The sequence below is a fragment of the Pollicipes pollicipes genome, unplaced genomic scaffold (assembly GCF_011947565.3).
Source record: "Pollicipes pollicipes isolate AB1234 unplaced genomic scaffold, Ppol_2.1 Scaffold_6686;HRSCAF=7923_pilon_pilon_pilon, whole genome shotgun sequence".
In the NCBI taxonomy this organism is placed as follows: domain Eukaryota; kingdom Metazoa; phylum Arthropoda; class Thecostraca; order Pollicipedomorpha; family Pollicipedidae; genus Pollicipes; species Pollicipes pollicipes.
The window spans coordinates 20499324-20505323 of NW_023596921.1; positions in this window are offsets into that span (position 1 = coordinate 20499324).

The following is a 6000-nucleotide window of genomic DNA, read 5'->3' on the forward strand; positions in this document are numbered from 1 at the left end:
CGTTGTGATACTTTGGTTTAGTTGTGAGGCGCGCAGACCGAGCGGCATTGCTGCAGCGGGATGGGAGTGAGCGGCGGGCATCCTGATGTGGATGGATCGGGGCTACCTAGTCGTTTACGGAGCGTGTGCTGTCAGCGAATGGATGGGGGTTAAGGTCCCGCTCAGGGGAGTAGGTGGGGAGGCAGGTATTGTACGCGGAGGTGACGTTCCGTTCTCCATCAGGCGCCGTGGTGTGGTGCGACCCCTTGGGGCTCGCTGGCTCCGTACTGAGTCTCAAGTCGATTACGTACTTAAATTCGAGAAAACCTTCCAATTTCTTCCATGTTACTGCTCAAAAGGACGTTTTCGAGTGATTAATGGGGACCGCAGAGGATGGCTTTGATTGGTGCTTTTCTGTTGTAGTATTGGCATGGCGCCGCCGGCTTCTGCGGAGTACTCGTGACCGTGTGTTGTGGCCTGCGCCGCGGTTTTTGCTGACTAATGCTGCCGGGGCGGTTGATGTTGCCGCTGTGTACAGTGTTTGACTGCAACGATCCATCGATAATCCTATGTATTTACACTAACGAGTTTAACTACTTTATGTTTCCGTTGTAGTCGCCATGTGCCAATTTTATTTGCCGCGCTATGATTGGCGACCAGCACACTCCGTGCTCTCTGGATCTAACATGCGGCCCGCAATGGGCCGCCCGGCTTCTGCTAGGGAAGTGACATTTTAAACCGCTATACTGTTTAGCTGCCCTCGTTCTGACGAACGAGCTTTTGTGCTTCAATAAATATTGTCCTCTGGCATTGTGCGTGTGTGGTGGAGCGGCGTTCGCCTGGCTTCACGTCTCCAGTGAAGGCTCAGGCTCGGCAACGACGCGAGAGAGGGAGCAAAGACAAAGAGACAAGCTCAAGTGCTCAAATGTTGGCCGGCGCTGGCCTGTTAGAATGACACGGCGAAACACTGCGCCGGAGGCGCATACACGGCTGGCAAGTGGTGCGAGCGCAACTGCTCTCAACATCTCACGGCCGCCGGAGAGCGAGCCGGCCGGAGCGGGCGGCGGCCGTGGAGCGCGCGGTCACCGCCCGCCAGACACCCGGCGCTCGCTGATGAATGGGGATGGTTTGGCAGACTGCGCTCCTCCAGACGTCACTGGTTGGCTCTGCCCGGGCCAGTGACGGGCCCGTGAGGAGCGCACACACGTGGTCACGTATACGCCGCGCAGACACACGCACGTCCATATTTGCACCATGTCTTAGGAACAAGCGAATTATGTGTACAATTAAATCACAATGAGCAATGCATGACAAGTTACGAATGATTCCGGGAGTGTTAGTGCTGGGACGCTGGCTGCCCATAACAGTAAGAGGCTCGGGGACGAACAGCGAAGCGGCCGACCGACACACGTCAACCGCTCTCTTGCCCGCGGGTGACTGTCAGCGTTGAGTGGGTGGCGTGTTGTCGGGCTGCGAAGGGGTGGGGAGCTCGCAACTTCTGTAGCGTTTGAGAAATAGTGATGGCTGGTTACGAAGCGTCGTTTAAGTTCATGTGTGGCTACATTTTAAGATGACTGAGCAAAAACAAGCAAGGTAGCTGCGTGCAACGTGAAATTCGACCCACGAACAAAAACGTGACGTTCGCAGTCCTGTGCGAATGTTCAGTTACAAGCATGCAAACTGAGGGGGGGGGGGGGATGTGAGCCAGACCCACGTTTCTGAGTCAGAGGGCGTGATCGCAGCGACGGCTCATGCGGCAGTACCTCATACTTCGCCGAGCCTGCCGGCGCCCACGGGCTATCTTTGTGCACGACAAGGGACAGACGCGACCCGGCCAGAGTGGCCCCGGCCGGCGGCAGCTGTCGCTGACGCGTCGCGAATGTGTGACCGGGCTGTTCGCTGTCCGCCCCCGGGCGGGCCGGACCTGGCCGGCGCTCTGGAGCGGGCGGCCGGCGCCCCGCGCGACGCGCCCGGCGGCCCAGCCGGACGGGAGGGGGCGGCACCCCGCCGGAGGGTGCCGGTGGCACCCCGCTGACTGCTGCCGGCGCGCGCGCGCGGCCGGCGGCGTGCCCGCGGGTCCCCGGTGTTCTCAGCGGCCGAGACCGCCCGCAGTCGGCTACTGTGGCGGCGGCCGGCCCCAGCCGCGCCGGCTAGCCTCTGCTGCGACGGTGGCCAGCCCCAGCCGCACCGGCTAGCCTCCGCTGCGACGGCGGCCAGCCCCAGCTGCGCCGGCTAGCCTCTGCTGCGACGGCGGCCAGCCCCAGCCGTGCCGGCTAGCCCCTGCTGCGGCGGCGGCCAGCCCCAGCCGCGCCGGCTAGCCTCTGAGACGTCTCGCTATTAAATACAACGCACATACGCTTAACATGACTAGTGGCGGGGGTTGTCGACCGAACGAACCAGCGCGACGATTCCACTTGCACCTCGTTACATAAACAGGTTCCCGCGGCTTGGCACGTTCAAAAGTATGCGCAGAGCGCACGCGATCACTGGCGCATTTCAGGGCTGAGTCCCTTACGTCTCATGCGACCCGATTCGGCCGCGTTAGGCTTCGAAGAAACCTAGCGGCCGCAACTTTGACGGCTAGGTAGGTCGCGGCGTCACACTCGCGCTTCTAAACACGTCACTCGCGCCACACGGGTTCTAGCCGAGATTGTGTCGCCGCAGGTCGTATAAGTACTGCAGGAAGGTGATGTACTGGCGCCAGCGGCGGCGCCAGGCGCGGCATGCTGCTGCCGCCGCGCCGTCGCTGCGCTGCCGGGCCCGACCCTTCCCCCGGCCCCGGCTCCGGCCCCGCTCACAGTCCGCCCAGCTGCCGGCGACGCCTGGCGACGAGGGCCGCTGCTGCGAGTTCGCTCGGCCGCCGCCGTCGCCGGCCGACTCGAGTTCCGTCGGCGCTGCCTGGAGCCGTGCCTGTGCCCCTTTACTGGAGTCCGCGTCGGCAGCGGCAGCCCGCCCGGGCCCTCGCACTGGCTCCGAGGCCCGCACACTGTCACTGGCACTGGACGCCGCCCCCGGCGACGGCAGGGCGCGCTCCGCCTTCGCCGCCGCGTCACTGGTGCTCAAAACGGCCGGCAGCAGCGGCGGCGGCTCGGCCGTCTGCGTGCCGTCCGCCTCCGCCTGGCTGGGCGTGGTCAGCTGCGGCGGCGGCTCCGAGAACCGCTTGACACGCAGCGCGCCGCACGCCCGCCGCCGCCAGCCATCGCCCCGCCAGCGCGCTGTCTCGCAGCGCTCGGCGAACGCCGCCAGCCGCTTCCGCTCGAGCCGCAGCGCCTCGCGCAGCGGTTTGGAGCCCTTGAGCGGTAGCAGCTGGAACATGATGTCGCGCGGCACGGGGCGCTGCCGAGCGCGCTGGTGGCGGCGGCGCGCCTTCTGACGCTGTTGGGCCGCCGCGTGCCGCAGCCGGTGGGACGGCGGCACTCGGCGGCGGCCTTCCGCCTCGGCCGGCTCGGTGGCGCGCGCCGGCCGCCGCCGTCTGGCTTGCGTCCGCGTCCGCGTCCGCTGCCGGCGGCGGCCGGACCCCCGCCGCCGGCCGCCGGCGCCGGCCGTGCGCGGCGTCGACGGCCGGCGCCGACGACCGTGTCTCGGCCGCGGCCGGCCGCCCGCCCGACGCCGCCCGTCCCGCCGGTACTTCGTGCGCACGGCGCGCACGCGCACAGCGCCCTCGTCCGAGATGGAGAGGTGCAGCCGACGGTCTGGCCGCTTCGGCTCGTGTAGGTAGATCATGTAGAGTCTCTTCTTGGGCAATATCTTGAATCGACACTTGCTCCCACGAAAGTATTTCTGAAACAGAGAGAATGGTGGCCTGGCCTTCAAACTGCTTTAGTGTTGGATGCACTTAGATGCTCGGAGTGCCACGTGATTTTAATCGGTGGTTTATGAATCATAGATGGATTTTTGTCGACATCATTTGTACACAGCATGGTCAAAACATAACTGGCAATGCAGGTTTAAACAAATATGAGTTGGAAACCCATATGCACGGCGGACAATAACTAAGAGCAGCTTATACCGTTGATCTATAGCCAAGCCTTCCCCGATGTATTGACATGTAGGGATCATTCGCATGATTGCAACTGAAACGGCAAAATTTTGAAAGATGGCCCACTCGGGTGATCTGAAACACTGTGCTCGGACCCTACCGAAGAGAACGCCTGGCGCTTTCTGCTGAGGCACAGGTACATTCCAGAGGCCACGCCGCGAAACGTGTAGTACCTCCGAACGTCCGTTCTTATAGTCTTGGACGTGGTCATGTTTAGGACAGCTGAAAAAGACGAAACGTGTAAATCATTCACCATAGCGATTGTGATTAAACCAGCACCAACTCACACCACTTGGCCACATCATAGGACACGGACACCGCAAATGTATCCCCCTCGCTTGGGTTAGGTGGGGTGGGGAGGGTGGACTCGGATCCGCGTCTGCAGGTGTGGAGGGAAAGAGGGTGGACCCGGCGGCATGTCTGGGTGTCAGAGAGGGGTCTGGCGCTGTGTCTGGATGAGGGAGGGAGGCTGGACCCGGTGTCATGACTGGGTGTCAGAGAGGGATCTGGTGCTGTGTCTGGATGAGGGAGGGAGGCTGGACCCGGTGTCATGACTGGGTGTCAGAGAGGGGTCTGGCGCTGTGTCTGGATGAGGGAGGGAGGCTGGACCCGGTGTCATGACTGGGTGTCAGAGAGGGGTCTGGTGCTGTGTCTGGATGAGGGAGGGTGGTTGGACCCGGTGTCATGACTGGGTGTCAGAGAGGGGTCTGGCGCTGTGTCTGGATGAGGGAGGGAGGCTGGACCCGGTGTCATGACTGGGTGTCAGAGAGGGGTCTGGTGCTGTGTCTGGATGAGGGAGGCTGGTTGGACCCGGTGTCATGACTGGGTGTCAGAGAGGGGTCTGGCGCTGTGTCTGGATGAGGGAGGGAGGCTGGACCCGGTGTCATGACTGGGTGTCAGGGAGGGGTCTGGTGCTGTGTCTGGATGAGGGAGGGAGGCTGGACCCGGTGTCATGACTGGGTGTCAGAGAGGGGTCTGGTGCTGTGTCTGGATGAGGGAGGGAGGCTGGACCCGGTGTCATGACTGGGTGTCAGAGAGGGGTCTGGTGCTGTGTCTGGATGAGGGAGGGTGGTTGGACCCGGTGTCATGACTGGGTGTCAGAGAGGGGTCTGGCGCTGTGTCTGGATGAGGGAGGGAGGCTGGACCCGGTGTCATGACTGGGTGTCAGAGAGGGGTCTGGTGCTGTGTCTGGATGAGGGAGGGAGGCTGGACCCGGTGTCATGACTGGGTGTCAGAGAGGGGTCTGGTGCTGTGTCTGGATGAGGGAGGGTGGTTGGACCCGGTGTCATGACTGGGTGTCAGAGAGGGGTCTGGCGCTGTGTCTGGATGAGGGAGGGAGGCTGGACCCGGTGTCATGACTGGGTGTCAGGGAGGGGTCTGGTGCTGTGTCTGGATGAGGGAGGGAGGCTGGACCCGGTGTCATGACTGGGTGTCAGAGAGGGGTCTGGCGCTGTGTCTGGATGAGGGAGGGAGGCTGGACCCGGTGTCATGACTGGGTGTCAGAGAGGGGTCTGGCGCTGTGTCTGGATGAGGGAGGGAGGCTGGACCCGGTGTCATGACTGGGTGTCAGAGAGGGGTCTGGCGCTGTGTCTGGATGAGGGAGGAAGGCTGGACCCGGTGTCATGACTGGGTGTCAGGGAGGGGTCTGGTGCTGTGTCTGGATGAGGGAGGGAGGTTGGACCCCGTACCGTGACTGGGCATGGCGGAGAGGGTGGACGCGGCACCGTGTCTGGATGTGGTAGGGAAGGAGGATGGACCCCGTGCCGTGTCTGGGCGCCAGAGGGGGGGGGGGGGGGCACGGCACCGTGTCTGGGTGTGGTGGAGAGGGTGGAGCCGGTGCCGCGTCTGGTGTGGGAGGGAGGGAGTGGGCCCGGCGCTGTATCTGGATGTGGGAGACAGGGCAGGCCTAGACGGACAGCTGACCAGGCTGATCCGAGTCGCGATCGGCCGCAGCCGCTGGTGCAGAGCTATTGTTGGTGCTA